Raw genomic sequence first — 27619 nt, 5'->3', positions numbered from 1 at the left:
TGAAATTTGATGAATCAGAAATAATCTTGGCGTCTTTGCAGCCCAAACATAATTATTGTGATGAAGACTTAAGTGTCTGCCTTTAACACAATAACCGTGTTTCTGAAGTTAATATAGTCTGCTTTTGAAGAGGATGTCTTGGGGACCACGAAATAAAATCCCCCCCCCCCCCCCCAAATACCTCACAGCTGTCGTACGGACCGATCAAAGTGAGGTTTAGTCGGTCCCTATATGGGGACCTGGCAAAGGTCATCGTGCCCTCATGCTATCAGTCACTGGTTTGTCTGGCTCGGACAGATGGTTTTCTTAGCATAGGTGGCTATACTCTTTTACGCAGAACTATACATTTCAACATATTTAAGAGATCATAATATTTCTCATTGTTAAGGCCGATGCGGTGGCCTTGTGGCTCAAGCATTGGTTCGTCCCACAGAAGAGCCGGTTCGATTCTGCACATCTGTACAATACCTGAAGCTTTTTCTCAGAACCCACCTTCATGAATTCTTTGGGATATTCAGAAATGCACCGAAAAACTTGTCTCTTCACTTACTCACTGAAAAAATTATTGAAACAACTTTGGCGTACCCATTTAACAAAAAAATGGATGCTCCAATATTCCTAGGCACTCATTTGAAATTATACCCAACCACGCAGACACCAGGCGTCTATAAATCATACAATTAACCGAGGTCACCCACCAAGCCCGGTACAATAATTTAAATATTCCAATATAGAGTAATCATCCCTGAAAATATAAAATCTTCAAAACGTGCATTCTCAACGCATGCAAGGGATGCATATTTTAAACGATTACGGCTTAAACGTTATGGTCCCCGACAGCTCCCAATTCATAAACCTGACCCAATCCATTAGTCATTTGACCCCGAGAACCCTCACGTCCGTATAACAGTAAATCTTGGCAAATCCGACCCCCAGTCCTCCGTCTACCGTTTTGATAATTACAACCGTTACATAACGTCTTCCTGTGCGTGTGTGAGTCAACGTAATTTAGATCATATCTGTAATTACACTAAACCTATCAAATAATGCAATCAAAAACATCACTACGCCATATCGTATCCCAGTCCACTCTGATAGGGTTGAATTAGAAATTCTGTGCCTTCACAGCGCGTGTCCCAAATGAGCGCTAAATCGAGTTATAGACGAAGACGGTGCCAAGTCGGGCCGACGTCGTCCTCGGAAACAGATTCCGTAATCAGGTAGTTTTCTCTTAATTTATCGATTACATCACAGTAATGTGGTGTGGGCCATCTCTTAGTTCAAAGTCGTGCCTCGGAGTTCTTGTGATACGATTTCCAGGGAGTGTTTTCGATTGCAGTCAATCTTCATCAATTCCTGATGATGGTACGTGACGAAATTGTTTCGTGCACGCGACGAGATCGATACGCACGTGCTGGGACTTCCTCTTGGCGAATTCGGATGGGATTGACTCGCTGGACGGTTGAGAGGATTTTTATCAGCAGCTGTTGGCAGCCATAATGGGGTCCAAATATTGGTCCTAAGAACGGAATTTAAATTTATTTTTGCCCTCTGGAAAATTCTGACAAAAAGACTTTACGAAACAGTCTAAAACAGCTGAAACAAATACTACATAAATATTAGAATATATATGCACATAAATTATTTATAGCATTCACTGAATTTTTTAAAATCTTCCACATACAAAACACCATACAGAGCACACCAGGTGCCGAACACGTCTACTGACTGAAGGCGACATACGCCGCCGCGCAATTAAGATGCGCCGGTAAAATCTTATCCAATATGACAATATTCAGGAAATGTATTCGTATTTGTAAAATCAAGAAATTCCAACTTCAATAACTTATATTCTCTTTTTTTTTGTCAGCCGTGAAACAAATGTTTTTTTCATGTCGAATAACCTTCCCTAACGTTTGTGCTGTAGGTCACGTTCATGACACACGTGCAGCGATCACGTTACCGAACCCAGACGAACGCGAACACGTTGCTTGAAATTCATATCAGTGTTTTGTCTCGTTTGTCACTCAGCGTGTCAATCAAACGTGCTACCGACGCTTAAAGACGATAGTGTGACAGGTAACGCAGTTATCTAACCCTCTTTAGAACCGGGAAATATTTCCGTTCCCGAGGCGGTGCGTCATTTGGAAGACAGCTTCAGATTGACGTCAATCGCAAGTTGAAAACGCGGTAAAGGTGAGCGATAATACTGAAATCACCCGCTAATGTGAAGTCTTTGGCGGTCTTAATAGATCTTAGATAAGGAACCGGTTGTGCTGAAGCAAAACAGATAAACGCATTTGAAATTCAGTGAGTGAGTGTCTTTGTTCAGCGTTTCATATGGAAACCACAGTCATAGGATCCTGGTACCCCAAGGCACGTAATTCTGCAGCGTTTGCGGCGCCGTAGACGACTGTGATGCACCAACACCGTCCACCATTGCTACGCAAAAACAACAATGTAATAGCTATACTGTTGCATGTGTAATAGAATTATCTTGCCGTCTCGTAGTTCACAAAGAGCATATCCATTCGTCCGTTTGAATTAAGTTTTAAATTCAAGTAAAATTAAGTTTCTATTTCAACAGCGACTATATATTATACTCTATTATACTGTCAGAATATTAAGAATAAACTGCAAGCTTTGTTTAATTTGTTCTTGTTGAAGGACCACGAACCATTAACTTAATTATTTGTGTTTACTCTGTTAAGTACTATTAGTATTAGCTTTATTCTTTGAACCGTGGTTTAGCTTGATAGCGTATACGAACACGTCAACAACTGAAGTTTAATTGCATATATTTTCTAAATCACCCATCACTGTTTTAAGTTCAAACTACTTCATCGTGAATTAGTCAGGAACTGTCCCAAAATAAATACTGTCGATCGTTTCCACAGCAATCACTTGAATAAACTCAAGTTAACCTCGTTGCAACGGTGGTCGCGTCTGTGCGCCATAGAATGGGCAAAGGGAGGTAACTCTAAACGGCTTGATTTCCTCGTTCATCTACGGGCCCGAGATTTGACCCAGTTACGGCGCCGTAACACACAGCATAATATCGCCAGCTCAACGTACACACGTACATAAATCAAGCTACGCTATCACAAAATGGAGGTCATCTTTATAGTGCCGTGTGGCAGTCTCATGAAAGAGCTGGGTAGCAGCGGAAACGCAGAACTTAAATGAGAAAGTAGTGTGCTCGGGCCTATTCGTCAATATTTCTTATTGGGTTTTAAAGCCCCGCGGAGCAGTTTTTGTCAAGGAAAGAGGATCGATTTACTGAAGAAGTTGGGTCTATTCGCGCGACACGCGATAGCTGAGCGGGACCGCTAGCTAAAAAGAATTCCTTTGTCCCCCGTAAATTTAAACGGCACAATACGGTTGTATTCACTGGGTCAGCCCGTGCAGAGCATACGGCCCCGTATTTATAACGAATTAGCATCAGACTGCGCGGGATAACGCGTCCGCTTTGTTGGCAAGAATAACTACATCGACAGTGACAGCGGCGAGAACTATTTCTGATTATTTATAACATACCAGAAATAACAAGGCTTGAACACATACGTTTTAACACCCATCCACGTTAACGTCGATAAAAAGGCATTTTGGATATTGTTATTAGTTCTACACTATATATTGGCTTATCCAAAACTAATATTTGTCTCAATAGCTGAGCTGTAAAGTTTTGGTTTTTAATTATATTTTATTGATTAGTTGAATCAATTTTGTCATTTTTGCAGTGACGATAAAATATACTAATGGACGACTATAATGTATAACACGGATACACAAGAATAAGAACGTGAACGATCTTTATTAACGAACATGTGTGGATGGGGTAGGAAAGAGAAAAGAGGGCGTGAATAAATAACACACCACCGTTATAAAAGGTTTTATGGCATATTTCTAAAAACTAAAATAAAAATATTAATTGTTCCCTGACCAGAGGGTATAAATCTCTCATACGGCTTGGTAGCAGGTTTCTAATAAAAACATCCAATTAAAAAACAGATATTATTTCCCTATCGTGATTTTTATGATATCAAATAAAAGAGGAAATTATAACAAATTATTTCCTGTCCATGAACATAAAAGGACCGTGTAGTGCAATACATGGCGTAATAATTTTAACGATTTTGAAAATGAGTTACAATCAAGTAATTTGTTATCAGTCTGAAACGCTTAGAGTCACAGAAGTAATTCTTTGTTTCCGGGCTATTTCCAATCAAAGTAACAGTACGTCTGCTGAATTACCATGGGCTTACGTGAACAAACGCCATCTCTCGGTTAAGCTGCTGATGCAGGGACGTTAGGATGCTATGCTAAAGTAATGCTCATTCTCGTTTTGCTTTTCGGCGACATATGGCTTTGTTCGGGTGTCAAATTCTAAGCATGGCGTGTTCGAAAATATTACGAAAGTGATTTACTCGCAGCCTTTAAATCCCATAAAATGCCGTTTTAAATTTAAGCTGAAAGCAACCCCTTTGTTGGAGGAAACATGTACTTTCTGACCCCGCGTACAACCCCCGGGCTGTAATGTATCCACAGAAGGTATAATTAGAGTAGGCGCAACAGGTTTTAGACAGAAACTGACCCGACTTTAAATAGTGTCACAGTTCACGAACGGCGGACACGTATGCGAGACCACATACAAAATGGCCGCTGGTTTTATCGCGATATTGGATGCAATTTGTGTTTTAAGAATAGGATATTATGGCGACATTACTTCGGTTTGGGATTCGATCTGCATGCAGAATGTTTTATTACTGTTTGTGAGCAGAATTAATAACATCCAGGGCAGTATAACACTTTGGGCGTTGGGTTAGATGAAATGGTGTTTAACGTCGCGTTCAAAATTATTGCTCTCACAGCGACGTGCATGCACGTGTGAGTTGAGGCTGCAGTTTAACATGGATATCCTACTCAGAAACAGTATGCTGACTACGAACCGGCCAGTCCTTGTTTTGTCCCATAAATGCCGAGCGCCAGGCAGGGTAACATCATGTACAATTTATTAAGGTAGTTGACGAGAGTAGGGGTATTACGTCGGTTTAGCTATATTCCAAACATTTTCAGAGAGACATTGTGATTGCGCCTGGTTTACCTGGAGGAAGACGGTTATTGTTGGGTTGGTGTTGAGGCGTGGTGGGGTATCGGTAGAGGTACCGGTAGGGGTAAGGACGGCAATATTACGACGTTGTATACAGATAGGTCCGGCAATATTACGACGCCGTATACAGATAGGTCCGTCAATATTACGACGCCGTATACAGATATGTCCGGCAATATTACGACGTCGTATACAGATATGTCCGGCAGTATTACGACGCCGTATACAGATAGTCCGTCAATATTACGACGCCGTATGCAGATAGGTCCGGCAATATTACGACGCCGTATGCAGATAGGTCCGGCAATATTACGACGTCGTATACAGATAGGTTCGGCATTATTACGACGCCGTATACAGATAGGTCCGGCAATATTACGACGCCGAATACAGATATGTCCGGCAATATTACGACGCCGTATACAGATATGTCCGGCAATATTACGACGTCGTATACAGATAGGTTCGGCAATATTACGACGCCGTATACAGATAGGTTCGGCAATATTACGACGCCGTATACAGATAGGTCCGGCAATATTACGACGCCGTATACAGATAGGTTATGCAATATTACGACGTCGTAAACAGGTGGTCCGTCAATATTACGACGTCGTATATACAGACAGGGTCGGCAATATTACGACGTCGTATACAGATAGTCCGTCAATATTACGACGCCGTATACAGATAGGTCCGGCAATATTACGACGCCGTATACAGATAGGTCCGGCAATAGTACGACGTCGTATACAGATAGGTCCTGCAATATTACGACGTCGTATACAGGTGGTCCGTCAATATTACGACGTCGTATATACAGATAGGTTCGGCAATATTACGACGCCGTATACAGATAGGTCCGGCAATAGTACGACGCCGTATACAGATAGGTCCGGCAATATTACGACGCCGTAGTAGATAGGTCCGGCAATATTACGACGCCGTATGTAGATAGGTCCGGCAATATTACGTCGCCGTATACAGATAGGTCCGTCAATATTACGACGCCGTATACAGATAGGTCCGGCAATATTACGACGTCGTATACAGACAGGTCCGTTCCAAATACCGTGACAAATTTCTCCGCAAGACGACATTTGTTTTGGAGCTACGTTGAACTGGTCTGCACGGCAGTAGCGTCACAGACTAAACTTACGCAGGGAGACTTCCTCGACAACAGGACATGAGAGATTGAAACCTTTCGTACTTCCGACACAGTACGCTGTTAGCCTCTATATGAGTCATTTTGTCAAATCGAAATATGAGTCACTGATAAAAGTACTTTCCGGGTATTCATTTAAACACATTTCCAAACTCGTAAAACTTTCCATTGCGAGGAAACAGTAACTGAAAGCGTCTGTCGATTTAGATGGCTTCAATCATATCGAATTCAATACTACCACGATAACACTGGCCAAGCTGTAGTGTTTTGAACATCACAATTCTAAGCGTTCAATTACTGTTTGAAGGAAATAGACGCTTACAAAAATAGACCTATTGTCACACTTTCGTCCATCCGAATGACGCGAGGATCTATTGGATTATTACCACGTCCGCGCTGGGAATGAGAACCCCAAAATAGCAAATGAACCACAAAGGACTTTGAATCGGATTATAAAGCTATAATACGTGGTCGACGATCTACACAACCTGATCTAATTCATCATCCATTTTCAAACATGCCTGTAGTCTTCCAACCTTTGAAATCAACATCTCGCTTCCGGGCCTTAGAGACTCCTAAAGGTATCTGAATTGACCCGTCCTTAGCTAAAGACTGCGTAAGAACTATCTGTTGACATACTTATTCATACGGTCGATGCCTGATTTCCCATTAGTCCTTAACACGACATGATCAGGGCCCGTATATATTTAGACCGGTTCATCCAATCGAACGTACACTCCGGTGAAATCGATGACGGTTTGAACCCTGTGGACGTGTTGTTAAAGGCGTTAGATTAGATCGTATAAGTGTTGGTTGGTGCAGACCGTGGAACAGAGAATTACCTATTTATTACAGAACAATATGAACAAACGTAAATATGAATTAGTCAATAGATTTTATTGATAATCATTACAATAACGATCATTTCTCGACTACACAGAGAAAGAACCCGCAGCCTATAGGCAGGCTATTTATCTTGCGCACGATCAACGGATTAATTTAGAAATCAGGACCATTTCCTTTTAAACGTATATTAATAGGAAGCACAACAGAATGGCCATACAGGGGAGACTAAACCGGTCTAGTCTGGGCTTTGGTATTTATGTGCGATGTATTAGTCTGCGGTCGGTCATGGATGAGTGAGTATGGTTTTACGCCACTTTAAGCAATATTCCAGCAATATCAGGGCGGGGGACACCAGAAATGGGCTTCACACATTGTACCCATGTGGGGAATCGACTTCTGCGTGACGAGCGAACGCTTTAACCACTAGACTACCCCACCGCCCACGGTCATGGATGAAGTCATGAAGAGTAAGAATAGAAGGGGGGTGGTGGTATTTTTTTAACCACAGCTACAAAACCAGATATTTTTAAAACACAATTTAAACTATGAGCCTGTATGTTATTTATTAAGTTTGTTTGTTTGTTTAACGCCGCACTCAGCAATATTCCATCTTTATGACGGCGGTCTGTAAAATAATCGAGTCGGGACCAGACAATCCAGTGATTGACATCGTGAGCATCGATCCACGAAAGTTGGATTCAATGACATGCATCAACCAAGTCAGCTAGCCTGACCACCCGATCCCGTTAGTCGCCTTTTACGGCAAGTATGGGTTGCTGCAGACCTATTCTAACCCGGAATCTTCACGGGTCTTATTTATTATGAAACACAGCTTGCAACTTAATTGTTCTCAACCGCCTGAAGCAATGGTATCTAATCCACACACACACACACACACACACACACACACACACACACACACACACACACACACACACAGAGAGAGAGAGACACACACACACACACACATTATGCATAAAATGTTGGGAGTCGGCAGTACGGCACATTTTAGTTAGGTTACGATAATTATGTCGTTACTATGGCAACGGAATGCAAACACACATGTTGCTGTTATATTATGCATTGTTCCTAAATAAAATAACACCCGTTAACATCCAGGCGATTCCCCTTACTTTTTACTAGCTATTTTATTGGTATTGACTGAGTTCCCGTCTGCAAGATGTCTACTAAAGGCCTGTGTCCAGCTACGCGTACCAACAATTAAACCAGTTAAGTGTTGTGACCCGTCGGCTTTCGCATTCAGCACACACATGAACAGGCTTGGTATCCCAGCGGCTGTACAAATATAACATGGTTCTTTCAATCAACATTTTAAAGTTTGATGATATAAATGTGCACGCAGCGCGTACACAAATGCACTCAATAGAGCTATAAAATCAGATATCTGTTTGTAATATTAAAAACAAATCCTTACCCGAGTGCTTTTTCATTTGGGAAAAAAAAAATCCTAAATATGGAATTTATCACTCCACTCTATCCGTATAAAGGTATCGGACCGAAATAGATGATACTAAATTGATGACGCAAACCGAAGACGTCCTGTCTATATGAAAAGCTCCATTACAGCGCCTGATATATTTGTTTCGTGCTCAGGAGTTAAACAATATGTCACTGCACGGATTTGGCGACATTTATCTGGACAGAACATCGACATGACGACAATGGCGCACGCCAATGAACGATGTTACTGTCTTTATTGCTTTATTCTAAATACTTGGCGGTCAATAAGAAAGACGTGAGTTTATAGACTTTTATTTCACAGAGTACACACGACGCAAAGAAAAAGATAAAAATGCAAATTTGATCTTGCACTGTTAAGTTAGTGTCGCCATTCCACTACTTCATCTCCGGTTCGCCCCATTTATGTTTCTAGGTTTGTCAGCACCATACCCGTGCTCGTGGGTTTCACCGAAGTGGTAAACGTCTGAGACCTGCATCACTTCGGGCTTTCCTCCCACATTAAGGTGACACGCCGTGATATAACTGGAATAATGTTAAAAGCGGCGTTAAACCCAACTCACTCACTCACTCACTCACTACTTCATCTCAACATTCAACTTGAACCGAAGGAAACAAGAGATCTGAAGGTGACATAAAGCATTAATCAATGTGTGTTACTGACCGTTTAATTATAGGCTTTCTCTCACACATTGACAAACGTAAATGCGCAATACACTTAGCCTACATGGAATCCAAAGCTGTGGAAATAGTTTAAGACTCAATTTCCTTTAGACAAACAATGAGACTGGAACAATGTGAAGCTGTGATACGCTGTTAAGGGCGTTTTCACTTGAAGGTGATGACACATTTGTGGATAATTTGACCGAATTCTTGTTTCAATATTGAAACGGATATAATGCAATCTATGAAATAAATTCCTTGTCCAAACAATGGCGGCGGCGCTATTCTTGTCTGTTGGGTGAAACCATTTACGCATTGTGGACGAGTAAAGATCATGATTTGAGTCTGAATTAAATTGTTTGTAGTCAGGACGAAGATAGGTTTTCTCTTCAGGGTAATTTCATCATCAATATTGACATCGTCATCATCATCTCAATCTCCATGTGCTGATCGTCACCATCGTAGTTGTAGTTGTCGGGATTTAGTGACGGCGACATCGTCGTCGGTGTCCACATCGCCAGCATTGTTATGAAAACATCCACCTTCATCACTATGCTCTGCCATGTGTGAATACACTGTTTGCCAACTATGACATTACAGACGGTGTTGTGTTTGTTTGTTTATTGTTTAACGCCGCACACGGCAATATTCCAGCTATATGACGCCGGTCTGTAAGTTATCGAGTCTGGACCAGAAAATTCAGTGACAGACATCATGAGCATCGATCACGCAAATGGGATACGATGACATGCATCAACCAAGTCAGGGAGCTTGACCACCCGATCCCGTTAGTTGCTTTTGCGGCAAGCATGGGTTGCTGAAGACCTATTCTACCCCGGATCTTGACGGGTAAGACAGTGTTGTTTGAGATATAGGCTTGTGTCATCAGCTGTTAATATTATTGTCCATTTCCCTAAACAAATAGGGCGGTGGGGTAGCATGGTGGATAAAACGTACGCTCGTCCCGCCCCACATGGGAACTGTGTTAGAAACCTATTTCTTGTGTCCTCCGCCGTTACATTGGTGGAATATTTCTAAAAAACGGCGTAGGACCATATACCGACCAAATATTCTTGGCCCGATTGTCGTTTTGAAACCTGACAAACCTCTGCTAATATACGTCGGGACACGTTATTTCAAAGAATCTACCTGATCTACCGAATCTAATCTAACATACAAATGCCCTGTCAATGAAGAGTGATGCATAGGTTCGAGTCCCGTGGCGGAATTTTATTTAAGGTGGTTCTGAATCACAGAATACCACCGCAGCTGCAGACACGTTGACGCAACGACACCTCATTCTTCCAAAGTTGTTCCAGTGCGTGGAGGGGCGGTCGGGTAGCCTAGTGGTTAAAGCGTTCGCTCGCCATGCCGAAGACCCGGGTTCGATTCCCGACATGGGTACAATGTGTGAAGCCCATTTCTGGTGTCCCCCGCCGTGATATTGCTGGAATATTGCTAAAAGCGGCGTAAAACCATACTCACTCACTCACTCACCCAGTGCGTGGATGTAGAGAGCGGCAGTGATTTCATCCAGTTGCAACAACCGATCTCATCATTATCTTCATCCGTCAACCCATCTAACACAGAACAGGTATCATACAGGTGTGCATGTATAATTGATGCCAGATTTGTTATTGTTCGATATGCGTTGTATGTCACCCACTAACGATATATGTCACTTAATGAAAAAATGAATCCTTTCAACAGAAGTCATATGCGATTTAATCTGTGACCGCAGAGCCACATAACACTACAGCACGGACATACATTTCGAAATAGGTTATTGCGAAAGAAACACTTTCAGATTGAGTCTCTCATATATAAAATTGATCGATCTGAGAGAAAAAAATACAACTCGGTGATGTCACTGACGTAAGCTCACTGACCAGCGGAAATCATGGTTATTTCAGGAACACGAGGTTAAATTAGTATGGGATAGGTATATATAGACCCAGGTATGACATCAGAGCGTCGTTAGTACAGCGCTTTAGACACTCAACTGACACAACTGCACATGTGCGCGCGCGACATCTCCTGAAATAGACAACATACCCTCGCAGACAGCTGGCTTGTCGGTTGACAGGAGGGAAACGCTTTTTGTCTGTGACGCTGTTGTGTTGAAATCGATAGGAATGTTGTCGTCACACAACGGGGCCTATATCCTGAAGACCTATACTACACTTGTATATGGAACCGTTTGACATTATGACGTAGCCACGGTACCGAGTTACTGGCTGACATGTCGGAGTTTATTGACACGTGTAGATTTCAGTGTCGATTTCAAGCCGTGCGGCCTGTGTGATGACCATTCCGTCGCCTCGGCCATTTCTATTGATTTGTAGTCTTGTAGAAGAATTAAGTTTTAAAAGCCCTAGCGTCGGAGCTGATTTTAGCCTGTTAACGGTGTCGATCTCTTTAAAAGAACAGGTTAAAACCGTTGTGCATTTCACCCTGAAAGTGCCATCGGCGTCATAAACACGTTTTTTCCCGTTAAAGACGCAGTTATCGAAAACGTATTCGCTATGGGTGTGTTTTAAGCATCATATCCCCAGAATAGTATACATCAAAGGGTTGCTGAATATAAGGGAGATGTCGGGTTGATTACCCGTGCCTGATGCGCTAATCAGAAATTGATGGTTATACAGGTTGAGGGATATGTATAATGACTTGCACCCATGCCCGATTACATCCGACTGCTAGTTCTTTCGGTTGTAACGATTTTGCCGGCGTGTATATGTCTCGATGTCCCAGTATTAATGATGCCTTCAGCCATGCTTATTTAGATAGCATTAGGCCGCTGGGCTGCGCGTTTCTGTAAGTCTTGTCTCTGGTGAGCGATGTCGTAATTATAGCCGTCTGCAACATTGGTATCAACAACAACGTGGTCGTGGTGTGAGGTTGTGTCTTCTGCTACATTTGCTATTACTACCACACCACGATTGCCACTACCATCACTACTACTACTACTACTACTACAACCACGTCGCCGCTTTTAACAGCATTCCAGCTTAATGTGGGAAGAAAGCCCGAAGTGATGCTGGTCTCAAACATTTTACCACTTCGGTGAAACAACGAGCACGGGTATGGTGCTGACAAACCTAGAAACATAATCGTGGCGAACCGGGATTCGAATCCACAATCATAGGTTTCTGGCATGGGCAAGGGACGCAACTCTGCGAATCGCGGCTCTGGGCCACCCCCCGTGACTCCCCTCCCTCCCCTCTCCTTCGGATCAAAGGGGGATCACATTCTTCCCTTAAATCAACCCAAAAGGCGGACCTGTGAAAGACGTAGAACTAAAATCGTTTTGTGTTAGTGGACCCACGTCATTGCGTTATACTCATTTTCATATGCGAGAGCACGGGTGGCCCTATCGTCTACGGAGAGGCGATGTTGTGTATAGTTGCGTCCCTTGGCCCGATTCGTGGGTTTGAAATTCTACATTCGCCTTGATCTTGATACATCTTGTTTCGTCAGCACCATACCCTTGCTCCTGGGTTTCAACAAGGTGGCAAACGCCCAAGGCCTGAACAACTTAGGATTGTCCTCCCACATTAAACTGATACGCCGTGCTATGGCTGAAATACTGTTCAAAGCGAAATTAAACTTCAGCTCTCTCATTATCACGTCGCCATGAAACAACAGCATATCAATGTGTATGTCCCGCTGTTTAATGCTCTCAAGTTCCGTGCCTGTACGCCACTACAGTATTTGTGCATTAACCAACCCTCCCCTCGTTTTATATAACGAGATACGAGTGGTGCGACAACGCCCAAATATTGCCCCGTTGTTCGGTGGTAGTCGGATTTGAGTCAGAGGACGTTTCGACCACCTTCGACAAGACCTCTCCGCTTAATCCGCCTTCTGCGAACTTACCGCAGAGCCAAGCGGAAATTGTGGCGAAATCAAACGAATTCTTCCAACACTCCTTGCGTGACAATATTGTATAATTTTAGCTTAGGCAATGCCATAGACGCAGTGTGTTCGTGACGGCTTTGGCTAATAGAATTATCCAATATCTCGCTAGTTATATTCCACCTTGACCGCGTTACTACAGTCACGTCTATGTACTGATGCGCGAGTGTGTAATTGGCATCCTAGCGATAAACATTGATATGAATGCTTTACCCGTGGAGTTCTATTTACCTTGAGTCTCCCGGAGATCTGTGCCATACAGGCATAGTTAGATGGGGCATATAAATTACAGTGATATTTTCTATAAATTAGTTCGGATATGTAAACAGCGAGACGTTGTATAAACATGTCTGTACGTAAAGCAACTTGCTAAATATCCCGATATTCTTCCATGTCATACACAAAGCAAATTTGAAGTGGCTGTGAAGACATACAAAGAAGTCACTACCCTTTCTCCGGTCTGCTTTATACGCTTTGTCAAACTTGATATTCTAAAGCTTCCAAGCTCCGCGCTTGTCGTGCACGGGAATAGTTCGTAGGCTGTAGATATTCGTAGATATTCAAGTAGAACCACAATACAGCGGTACCGTGAACACTACATGGTCGTAACTTCAGCCAACATTGTTTTACTGAAAAAGACAGGGTAAAACCAGAACAGTCCGACATCAGCTGAGTTCAACCAATTTTGGAGTACCGGAATGGATCGCGCTGTACTGGTTCGATCTGGAAAAGGGCTGAAATGGACATTGATGACGTCATCAGTTCTGACCTTGTCTGATGCGCACCGCGTGTATTAATGTATATGTGGTACAGATCGAAGGAGACAACTCGAGAAGAATTCATTGATCTGAATACAGTTTGAATACTCCTTTCCACGCAATAACACCAGCTTCATTAATTTCAGAATATGAGGTATGAAATACAACATAAATCATTTCACAATATGTTAATGAAAGGATATCTATTTAAAGATCAAAGATGCTAACAAGAACGAATGTTATAGGCAATACGTCGATCCGGAGGGACGAGGCACATATCAACTCAGTCTGGTGTGGATGGTCGTTCACAAGTAGGTAAATAATGTCCTCTATGATACGTGATTCTGTAGAGGAATGAGGATAGGTGGTCGAAATCCAGTGTTTGTTTTGAATAGAAATTGTGTGTACTTTCGATGGAATATTATTTGTTTTAAGATTATTAGATAAAGCGTAGTTATTCACCATAAAGCTTATCTTACAGACCACGGAGGTCGTGCGGAACCCGATCTTCGATTGTTAAATTACCATCTTGCTGATCAATTATCAGACAGCGCTGCGTGTCATAAGCTGGAGTCGTCACGTGTAGACGTTGTGTTATACGGTACGTTGTTGGACCGGGGGATTTGAACGAACGGGATTAGTTCAACGATTTATGTCAGATCATGCTTGTAATGGAGATTTATTTCAGCCGATAAATCGTGTATATAACATGTTGATCTCGGGCACTGGATGAGAAAGCGTCTTTTTAAAACTATTTTCTGCACACTTCTGAATCTTGCCTTGACCTATATAGGCCCGTCTCTGCGGAGTATGTCTCTACAACAGCTGTATACATGGATCCAAGCGAAACAAAATACATCGAATTTCAATAGGCCCTACCAGAACAGCTGCCAACACCGTTGCAAGCACTTACACGTGTGGTTGTTAATAGCGGAAAAAATGAAATTGACAACATTTGTCGATAGCAGGGTTTGTATTGCTTACGCGGGCGTGAGGATGCATACGGACAAGGTATCGGGGTTTCAAATCTTATTAAGAGAGCTTAATCTGGAATACAGCGTTGATATTTTAATAAACCGGGTACTGCTCTTTAAGATCGACTGTCGTCGCGGAAATGTCGAGAGATTATGATAAGAAGGGCTCTGACCGTGTGATCGAGGTGAAATAGACATGTTTTCTTAGCATATCGGTATCTAAGCTTTTCAAGCCTTTTCACGCAGACACCCATGATCTTCACGTTTGTGTGTCAGTGTCAATCAAAATATTAGGGAAAACACAACAATAATGCTATTCCAATATACGCTAGGTTGTTGATTCTTGACGAGGATACTGAATATTTAAAATAGTAGCAAACATATTGAAAATAAGATATCCTTGAACAGATACAATGTGAGTTCAAGGCTGACTGCACGCACATTTGAATGCTTGCATGCATGTAATGCATGCATGTGATTTGATTGTATGAATGACTGCATTTTGAATGCGTGCAGGATTGCACCTTTAATGCCTCCATGACTGCAATTGAAATGTTTGCATGACTGCACTGTGTGTGCGTGCATGACACATGACTGCACGACAGCAAGATGTATGACTGGATACAACAGGGGCCGCACGGAGCCCATGGTACTTGGACCAATAGTTTTAGGAACCGTTAACCCGCAACTTACACACGTCACGATTATTGAGTTTGCACGTCGAGAATCAAGCATACACTGTAATTTAGACTGGATGGAACGTTTCCCCGAATATTCCAATAAAATAATTAATATTCACGCTATAAATCAAAACATTGTCATTTTTCCAGTGGTATCATCATAATAAATTACTTCGTTCATCACAATGCCACAACGTTGACGGATGTAGCTAGCAAGGTTGCAACAACGGAAAACATGAACATCGATAAAGAGAATACGTTAGAAATCCATTTACCGTAACTTGGTTTGGAGACCACCTCTGTTTAGTGGCTAGACCGTCCCGGAGAGCGGCAGGTCCGTGGTTCGATTCCCTGGCCGCGTCATACCAAAAGGCGTTAAACATGGTACTTGTTGTGAAACTGCTTGGCGTTCGGCATTAAGGGGCTGAAACAACGACTGGGTGGCTCGGGGTCAGTATACTGTGTCTGAGTGGGGTATATACTGCGGCATGGTATCTCAGTATCACCGGCGTTAGCCCGGACAAACACAAACAGCGCACATACACATGTGCATGCACGTCTCTATGTAACTGCAATAATCTTGAACGCTACGAAAAAACGCAGTTCACCTTACCTCACCTCCTTGGTTGTGTTTGTTTGTTGGCTACCTGGTTGTGTTTGTTTGTTGGATGGGATGTTGGCTTGGACTGGCTTGGCATAGTTGGTTGGATTGTTATTTTGTAAGTTTGCGTGGATGAGTGGCTTGATTAAGACTGTTGGTTGGATTGGTGGATCGTTTGTTGAGGTGTGGTTGGTTGGTTTAAGTATTACAGACTCATGCTTTGTTACAGCGTTTTGTAGTCGTGTGGATGGATTGTTGGATTGATATTTGTGGTTGGATTGATATTTGTGGTTGGATTGCTATGTCGTTTGTTTGCTTGTAGTGTAGTTAGTTGGATTAATTCAGTTGTTTTGATTAACACGTGTTTTATTTGTTGGCGTTTATTGGCTTGTTTGTGATACAGTAATATTTCGACCTGGTCACTATATCATGGTGCTATCTTGCCAGATTTCCCTTGTTTTGTTTGTTGTTTAACGCCGCACGCAGAAATATTCCAGCTATATCACGGCGGTCTGTAAATAATTTAGTCTGGACCAGACAATCTTGTGACTGACATCATGAGCATTATGGATACGATGACATGCATCAACCAAGTCACCGAGCCTGACCACCCGATCCCGTTAGTCGCCTTTTACGACAAGCATGGGTTGCTGTAGACCTATACTGACCCGGATCTTCACGGTTATTATTTTGCCGGAAGCGGGCATTATGGCACATGCGCACTGTGGGGATTGTGGGTAAGAATTGGTCCCCATGACCCTCTGCAGGTGGTAAAAGGCGACCTAATGGATCGGGAGGTCAGGCTCGGTGAGTTGGTTCTAGGTGTGTCATCGTACCGCTGTAACGGCGTATAACGTGGCTCATAATATCAATCACTAGTTTGTCTCGTCCAGACCAACTTATTTACAGGCTGCCGTCAAATAGCTTGCTGAAAACAAAAAGGGACCGGAAATCATTCACACCAATCAGAATTAGTCTTTTAAATGATTATCTGTTTAATACTATATACATTAAAAGGTCATTCCTTGACGTCACTGTGATAGCGTTCAATTCTCTACATGTTTTTACCCGTGGTTTATATTAGTGAAAGTTATATTTTCTTTTGTACATGTTTTAATATCATATTTTTGTTTTCATATTATATTGTAAACAACTGTGCAATATGAATCGTCTCTTGTTTTGTCTTATCTTATTGCTGAACGCGACATTAAACAACAAACAAACATATTACTTATGCATGATAAACATCATGCTAACGATGCATTAACCATATGACAAATGTGGTTTTGTTCTGTTTTCTTTATTTTTCTTATTTTGGTGGTTAATGTTGGTTCATTTGATCCTCCAATAATATGATGCGGATACACGTAAGAGGCGACTAACGGGATCGGGTGGTCAGGCTCGCTGACTTGGTTGATGAATGTCATCGTATCCCAATTGCAAGGATCGGTACTCGTGATGTCATTCACTGGATTGTCTAGTCAAGACTCGATTATTTACAGACCGCTGTCATATAGCTGGATTTGGTTTGGTTTGGTTTGTTGTTTAACGCCGCACTCACCAATATTCCAGCTACATGTCGGCGGTCTTTAAATGATCATGAGCATCGATCCACGCAATTGGGATCGATGACACGCATCAACCAAGTCAGCGAGCCTGACCACCCGATCCCGTTAGTCGCCTCTTACGACAAGCAGTCACCTTTTACAGCATGCATGGGTTGCTGAAGACCTATTCTACCCCGGATCTTCACGGGTCTCATATAGCTGGAATATTGCTGAGTTTGGCGTTAAACAACAAACAAACAAACATGTGTTTTCATGGACGCTGTAGCGTATTTTCTTTCTCGTTTCAGATACGTCCATGGAAACTGGACACGATTGTTGATCACGGACATTTCAGCAGTGACTATATGAACAGTGCCCAGTGCTATTGTGTAGATTTTACTACGAACTTTCATGTACAGTGCCCTGTTGCGATAACTTCCACGGCACTTATTCTATGTTATGTTACACCAAGGGTCATACAAACTATTTCTGGAGTGTTCGTAACATCAACGACCCGTGAAGATTACGGGGTAGAATAGGTCTTCAGCAACCCATGCTTGCCGTAAAAGGCGACTATGCTTGTCGCTAAAGGCGACTAACGGGATCGGGTGGTCAGGCTCGCTGACTTGGTTGATAAATGTCATCGATCCCAATTGCGTGGATCGATGCTCATGATATTAATCACTGGATTGTCTGGTCCAGACTCGATTAATTACAGACGGCGTCATATAGCTGGAATATTGGTGAGTGCGGCGTTAAACAACAAACCAACCAACCAAACTCGTAACAACAACACAGAAGCGAAGAACCGCGCACAGCTCGATGTCGTCACGTAGGCAGACCACATTCAATGTAGATTTACTAATGATCAGCGACTTAAGGTAAATCATCTTATCAACGGATAATTTAGTGGATTTCTGCCACTGGCTTGTTCAGGCATAAATGTATTTTCAAATCACGCAACTTAGCAATCCCTATGCATTGCACGAAGAGCCTTGCGGCACAGCGTAATAACAAACGATTATATCGCGTGAGACGTGGGGAGAATTTTGAACACAGGTCACGATATGTACTTATTGATTAGATAAACGACTCGTTTTGGGAGTTCAGCCTTGTTTAATGTTGCCCCTAACCCTAAGACAGTTCATTAGAGAAATATGGACGTAACTTTCACAATAAAGGCTTACTGGTTCACAGTTTGTCCGTACTGTTGACAATGGCAATTTGTTGTTAATAGCTCGATTGCACCGAATAACGTCTAGTTTCTGGTCCCACTCTATAGGCGGCTGGGGGTAAGACACTGACCGCACTCGGTATCCGGGGGAGAGGCGGTATGATATTGTTCACCTCCTATGGAATGAGGCGTTGAAGACACTCGCTGCACTCTGTGTCTGAGAAATGGCGGCTTATTATCTCGGATATAATAATAGGAAATTGCTCATCCGTTATATGGTATTCATGTGTGAATCATGTTCTGTTTGTATATGCTAGAAATGCGAAATAATGATAGTGTATCCCTCGGTTTTCTAGAAATGATTTATCAGCGGGAGGTATTGATGTGTATTCTTGGTGTTTATTCTCTTTAATTTAATGTCGGAATCTTTTTGAATTTGGATATTGTTCCGATTTCGCATAAAGGCTCGGACATTTATTCCTATGTTCAGTTAATTGTGTCGTGTTTCATAAAAGGGTATTCAAGCTGTTGTCCTAATGTCACGTCCACAGACACGGAGACTGACGGGAAAAGGCGAGACCGTCTTGTTTTCCATTCGTCACCATTCGCCCCTTTCCGTAACCTGCGGAAGTGGTAACGAATGTTTAGTCTTACGGGACAGGGCAAAACATGATGGCGAGGTGAGGTGAAATGGGGTTTAACATTGCGTCCAAGATTATTGCACATATATATCGACGCGCATGCAGGTGTTTGTGGCTGCTTGTACTAGTCCGGACTGATGCCGATTTATTGTGCTAGCTCACTGAGATACCATGCCGCAGTTTAACATGAATACAGCACTAAGACACAGTATACTGACTCTGAGTCTTTTGGTATGACGCGGCCAGGGATCGAACCCCGGACCTCCCGCTGTTCGGGCGGACGCTCTACCACTAGACTATGGAGGCGGTCGAAATTAAGATGGCCGTATGTACGTATACGTTTGTACTTGGGTGGTGATCATGTCTAGCATGTGTGTTGGTAGATAGCATTTATAACGCAAGTCTGTTGGTTATGAGCTTACATACCTTTTGTGTGTAGGCAGTTAGCATATATACTGCTCGTGCGTGGGTAGTTAGCATATATACCGCTCTTGTGTTGGTAGTTAGCATATATACTGCTCTTGTTTTGGTAGTTAGCATATATACCGCTCTTGTGTCGGTAGTTAGCATATATACTGCTCGTGTGTTGGTAGTTAGCATATATACTGCTCTTGTGTTGGTAGTTAGCATATATACCGCTCTTGTGTCGGTAGTTAGCATATATACTGCTCTTGTTTTGGTAGTTAGCATATATACCGCTCTTGTGTTGGTATTTAGCATATATACTGCTCGTGTGTTGGTAGTTAGCATATATACCGCTCTTGTGTTGGTAGTTAACATATATATCGCTCTTGTGTTGGTAGTTAGCATATATACTGCTCGTGTGTTGGTAGTTAGCATATATACTGCTCTTGTGTTGGTAGTTAGCATATATACTGCTCTTGTGTTGGTAGTTAGCATATATACTGCTCTTGTGTTGGTAGTTAGCATATATACTGCTCTTGTGTTGGCAGTTAGCATACATACCGCTCGTGTGTAGGTAGTTAGCATATATACTGCTCTTGTGTTGGTAGTTAGCATATATACTGCTCTTGTGTTGGCAGTTAGCATATATACTGCTCTTGTGTCGGTAGTTAGCATACATACCGCTCGTGTGTAGGTAGTTAGCATATATACTGCTCTTGTGTTTGTAGTTAGCATATATACTGCTCGTGTGTTGGTAGTTAGCATATATACTGCTCGTGTGTTGGTAGTTAGCATATATACTGCTCTTGTGTTGGTAGTTAGCATATATACTGCTCGTGTGTTTGTAGTTAGCATATATACTGCTCTTGTGTTGGTAGTTAGCATATATACTGCTCTTGTGTTGGTAGTTAGCATACATACCGCTCGTGTGTTGGTAATGAACATGTGTGCCGGTTGTGTGTTTACAGGTCGCTTATATCATAATAAATATGGATCTCTCGTGTGTTTGTAGTGTGTTTGCTAGTCAGCAGATATAACACTTGTGTCCAAGCAATATATATAAAGTTTATAAAAGCCATGGAGAGAATTCAATAGATTATAGCCTGAACGAGGATGTTAGTGTCAGGATGAACTTCGTACGCTATGTAACTATTAAATAGTTTTTCACTTATTCCAAATACAGTTGTAAACGCCAGCAAGACACGCAATCGCTAACTTAGACCCTTCGATAAGCATGCTCCTCTACTAAAACCAGTTGAGACAGTGCACAGCAGTTTTAATGTCACCATAAAGATTCTCCCAGGAAATGTCGACAACTCGAGGGCAGTTTCATAACGTTTGAGACACCAATTAAAGTATATTAGTTATCTAAATACGTCACCCGTCCACACATATATAAACGTTCCCACACACTATCATACATTTCTCATACAATATCATACATTTCTCATACAATATCATACATTTCTCATACAATATCATACATTTCTCATACAATATCATACATTTCTCATACAATATCATACATTTCTCATACACTATCATACATTTCTCATACAATATCATACATTTCTCATACAATATCATACATTTCTCATACAATATCATACATTTCTCATACAATATCATACATTTCTCATACAATATCATACATTTCTCATACAATATCATACATTTCTCATACAATATCATACATTTCTCATACAATATCATACATTTCTCATACAATATCATGTATGGGGGCCTAGTGGTTGAAGCGTTCGCTCGTCACGCCGACGACTCGGCTTCGATTCCCGACTTGGGTACTATGTATCAAGACCATTTCTGGTGTCCCCTGCCGTGATGTTGCTGGATTATTGCTAAAAGCGGCGTAAAACAACACTCACTCACTCACTTATACATGCATGTACAAAACCGCCATACTGTCAATGGCACTAAATGGTGGAACAATCCATTCAAAAACCGGGGGTCATAAAACCGCACATTCCACGTGCACGTGTAAATCACGCCGACAGAGTAGACTGCTCTGTGCACGGACTTGCACCGGTAATAAGTTGCATGAATGTTTTCTTAAGCCTGCAGATGGATAATGCTCTTGAAAGAAGAAGAAAAAATAAACCTTCCATCAGGATGCAGGTTTTGTGAAGAATGATTTCCCAGCACCGAGTGCGGAAGTGCTGAAATTTGCACGTGCGTGATGTGCATTAAAGACGTGCACACTTTGATGACAGTATGTATAAGTATATCGGGAGGGGGGATTAAGTATATCGGGAGGGGGGATTAAGTATATCGGGAGGGGGGATAGCTGGTTTAACATCCCCAGTCCAACATCTTGTGTTCGCAATATCATCTATAAAGTATAGCGGTCCGATAACGTCCTTTTAGGGAACTTAGACATAAATAAATTTAAAAATGACAATGCGACTTTTTGCATGAGATATGTCCAACTCTCGGGTGAAAAGGAATATGCAGTGGAAAACGTATGTGATACATCTGATGCCACAACATTTCCACAGTTTGTTGGGATTGCCAGTCGCCTGAGTCATATCCCTGTAAATGGCGACATTAACAACAAACAGTTAAAAGGGAGCATTCGCCACGACCTGTTGCCCATTATTTTGTAAAGAAGTTATAATTGGTGACCAAAGGACGATAAAATATGGCGCTTTTTGTTTTCCTGCATGCGCGCCTTTATAGAAGTGCATAATCTTGAAAGAGACGTTAAACCTCATTGCACCTTCCCTGTATAGAGTGACCTGTGTAAAACTGCATGCGTCCAGTTCGGACACCCGCCATGGTCTAGTGGATACAGTCGGCATGGAGACTGGTCCGTGGTTTGATCCCCGGCTGCGTCAAACTAAAAGACGTTAAAAGGTGGTACTTGTTGTTTCCCCGCCTGGCAACGGCATTAAGTGGATCAAATAAGTACTGCTCGGCTCGGAGTACACTGTGCTGTGTATTAAACTGCGGCATGGTATCTCAGTGCGCTATTACTAATTATCCCGACGTAAGTCCGGCATTGGTACCATCTTTCAACGTCTATTGGTATGACCCAGTCAGGGGATCGAACCGCCGACCTTCCGCTCTCCGGGCAGACACTCTATTCGCACGCCAACACGAGGGTGGTCTGGTGTTTACTCACTCCCAATCAGAATTGCGAAAGCCATAAATGTTGAAATAGACAATTAGTTAACACATGCTGACATGCTGGGTGACATACATACAGTGAACGAGTGCCAGGTAACTGCTAAGGATGCCATTGTAAACAATCCCACAATGTTCCATGACGTCAAATAATCAGACACGTTGTAGTTGACGGCGTCACCAGATATTATGACATTTCGTAGGTGACGGCGTCGTAAAAAAATCAAACATTTCGTAGTTGACGGCGTCGCCAGATATTCAGAAACGTTGTTGTTGACGGCGTCGGCAGACAATTAATTAGACATGTCGTAGTTGACGGCATCGCCAGACAATCAGATATAATAGTTGTCGGCGTCGCAAATAATCAAACACATTGTAGATGACGACGTCGCCAGATATTCAGACATGTAGTTGACGGCGTCGCCAGACAGTCAGACATGTTGTAGTTGACGGCGTCGCAAGACAATCAAACATGTCGTAGTTGACGACGTCGCCAGATATTCAGACATGTAGTTGACGGCGTCGCCAGATATTCAGACATATCGAAGTTGACGCGTCGGCTGACAATTAGATATGTCTAAGTTGACGGCGTCAGCAGACAAGTAGATAACGGCGTCGCCAGATGATTACACATGACACGTGATTACACAGACAGCGTTCCCTAATAATCAGGATTGTTGTAGTTAAGGACGTCGCCAGACAATCAGACATGTCTTAGTTGACGGCATCGCCAGATAATCAGACATGTTGTAGTCGACGGCATCGCCAGATAATCAGACATGTTGTAGTTGACGGCATCGCCAGACAATCAGATATAATGATGTTGACGGCGTCGCTAGAGAATCAGACGTGTCGTAGTTGACGGCGGCGCCAGACAATCAGACAATTCGTAGTTGACGGCGTCGGCAGACAATTTAGACAGGTCGAATTTGACCTCGTCACCAGACAATTCTGACATGTCTTGGTGGGCGGAGTCGCGAGATATTCAGACATGTCGGAGTTAACAGCGTCGGCAGACAATCTGAGATATCGTAGATGACGGCGTTCTAAAAATATCCGACATGTTGTATTTGACGGCGTCGTCAGAACGTCAGGCATGTCATAGTTCACAGCGTCGTAAGACAATTAAAACATGTCGTAGTTGATGACTTCGTTAGAAAATCAGGCATGTCGTAGCAGACAGTGTTCCCAAATAATCATGCATGTTGTAGTTGAGGACGTTGCCAGAGAATCAGACATGTCGTAATTTAGGGCGTCCCCAAATAATCGGACGTGTCGTAGTTGACGGCGTTGCCAGAGAATCAGACATGTCGTTTTTGACGGCGTCGCTAGACAATCACACATATCGTAGTTGACGCGGTCGCCAGAGAATCAGACATGTCGTTTTTGACGGGGTCGCCAGAGATTCCAACATGTTGTAATTGACGCGGTCGTAAGGAGAATCAGACATGTCGTTTTTTACGGCGTCGCCAGACAATCCAGCATGTAATTGACGCGGTCGCCAGAGAATCAGACATGTCGTAGTACGGTGTACCTAGACTATAAGACGTAGTTAACGTAGTCTCCAAACAATCAAACATGTCGAAGGTGAAGTATCTCAAGACCATCAGAGGTGTCGTAGTTGACGGCGTCGCCCTGCAATAAGACACGATGTAGTTGACAGCATCTCAAGACCATCAGACATGTCGTAGTTGACGGCGTCGCCTTGCAATAAGACATGATGTAGTTGACAGCATCACAGAAGCATCAGACGTGTCGTAGTTGACGGCGTCGCCCTGCAATAAGACATGATGTAGTTGACAGCATCTCAAGACCATCAGACGTGTCGTAGTTGACGGCGTCGCCTTGCAATAAGACAAAGGTGTAGTTGACAGCATATCAAGACCATCAGACGTGTCGTAGTTGACGGCGTCGCCTTGCAATAAGACAAAGGTGTAGTTGACAGCATCTCAAGACCATCAGACGTGTCGTAGTTGACGGCGTCGCCCTGCAAAAAGACAAAGGTGTAGTTGACAGCATCTCAAGACCATCAGACGTGTCGAAGTTGACGGCGTCGCCCTGCAATAACACATGATGTAGTTGACAGCATCTCAAGACCATCAGACGTGTCGTAGTTGACGGCATCGCATTGCAATAAGACATGATGTAGTTGACAGCATCTCAAGACCATCAGACGTGTCGTAGTTGACGGCGTCGCCTTGCAATAAGACATGATGTAGTTGACAGCATCTCAAGACCATCAGACGTGTCGTAGTTGACGGCGTCGCCTTGCAATAAGACATGATGTAGTTGACAGCATCTCAAGACCATCAGACGTGTCGTAGTTGACGGCGTCGCCTTGCAATAAGACATGATGTAGTTGACACATCACAAGACCATCAGACGTGTCGTAGTTGACGGCGTCGCCCTGCAATAAGACATGATGTAGTTGACACATCACAAGACCATCAGACGTGTCGTAGTTGACGGCGTCGCCCTGCAATAAGTCATGATGTAGTTGGCAGCATATCAAGACCATCAGACGTGTCGTAGTTGACGGCGTCGCTCTGCAATAAGACAAAGGTGTAGTTGACAGCATCTCAAGACCTTCAGACGTGTCGTAGTTGACGGCGTCGCCTTGCAATAAGACAAAGGTGTAGTTGCCAGCATCCCAAGACCATCATACGTGTCGTAGTTGACGGCGTCTCCCTGCAATAAGAGAAAGGTGTAGTTGACAGCATCTCAAGACCATCAGACGTGTCGTAGTTGACGGCGTCGCCTTGCAATAAGACATGATGTAGTTGACAGCATCTCAAGACCATCAGACGTGTCGTAGTTGACGGCGTCGCCCTGCAATAAGACATGATGTAGTTGACAGCATCTCAAGACCATCAGACGTGTCGTAGTTGACGGCGTCGTCCTGCAATAAGACATGATGTAGTTGACAGCATCTCAAGACCATCAGACGTGTCGTAGTTGACGGCGTCGCCTTGCAATAAGACATGATGTAGTTGAAAGCATCACAGGATCATCAGACGTGTCGTAGTTGACGGCATCGCCTTGCAATAAGACATGATGTAGTTGACACATCACAAGACCATCAGACGTGTCGTAGTTGACGGCGTCGCCCTGCAATAAGACATGATGTAGTGGGACAGCATCTCAAGACCATCAGACGTGTCGTAGTTGACGGCGTCGCCCTGCAATAAGACATGATGTAGTTGACAGCATCTCAAGACCATCAGACGTGTCGTAGTTGACGGCGTCGCCCTGCAATAAGACATGATGTAGTTGACAGCATCTCAAGACCATCAGACGTGTCGTAGTTGACGGCGTCTTCTTTCAATAAGACATGATGTAGTTGACAGCATCTCAAGACCATCAGACGTGTCGTAGTTGACGGCGTCGCCTTGCAATAAGACATGATGTAGTTGAAAGCATCACAGGATCATCAGACGTGTCGTAGTTGACGGCGTCGCCCTGCAATAAGACATGATGTAGTTGACAGCATCTCAAGACCATCAGACGTGTCGTAGTTGACGGCGTCGCCTTGCAATAAGACATGATGTAGTTGACAGCATCTCAAGACCATCAGACGTGTCGTAGTTGACGGCGTCGCCCTGCAATAAGACATGATGTAGTTGACAGCACCTCAAGACCATCAGACGTGTCGTAGTTGACGGCGTTGTCCTGCAATAAGACATGATGTAGTTGACAGCATCACAGGACCATCAGACGTGTCGTAGTTGACGGCGTCGCCCTGCAATAAGACATGATGTAGTTGGCAGCATCGCAGAAGCATCAGACGTGTCGAAGTTGACGGCGTCGCCCTGCAATAAGACAAAGGTGTAGTTGACAGCATCTCAAGACCATCAGACGTGTCGTAGTTGACGGCGTCGCCTTGCAATAAGACAAAGGTGTAGTTGATAGCATCTCAAGACCATCAGACGTGTCGTAATTGACGGCGTCGCCCTGCAATAAGACATGATGTAGTTGCCAGCATCTTAAGACCATCAGACGTGTCGTAGTTGACGGCGTCGCCTTGCAGTAAGACATGATGTAGTTGAAAGCATCACAGGACCATCAGACGTGTCGTAGTTGAGGCGTCGCCCTGCAATAAGACATGATGTAGTTGACAGAATCTCAAGACCATCAGACGTGTCGTAGTTGACGGCGTCGCCCTGCAATAAGACACGATGTAGTTGACAGCATCTCAAGACCATCAGACGTGTCGTAGTTGACGGCGTCGCCCTGCAATAAGACTTGATGTAGTTGACAGCATCTCAAGACCATCAGACGTGTCGTAGTTGACGGCGTCGCCCTGCAATAAGACATGATGTAGTTGACAGCATCTCAAGACCATCAGACGTGTCGTAGTTGACGGCGTCGCCCTGCAATAAGACATGACGTAGTTGACACATCACAGGGCCATCGGACGTGTCGTAGTTGACGGCGTCGCCCTGCAATAAAACATGATGTAGTTGACAGCATCTCAAGACCATCAGACGTGTCGTAGTTGACGGCGTCGCCCTGCA

Source organism: Haliotis rufescens, unplaced genomic scaffold (assembly GCF_023055435.1).
Source record: "Haliotis rufescens isolate VD_foot unplaced genomic scaffold, xgHalRufe1.0.p SCAF_20, whole genome shotgun sequence".
In the NCBI taxonomy this organism is placed as follows: Eukaryota; Metazoa; Mollusca; class Gastropoda; order Lepetellida; family Haliotidae; genus Haliotis; species Haliotis rufescens.
Note: the sequence above shows the minus strand (reverse complement) of the source record.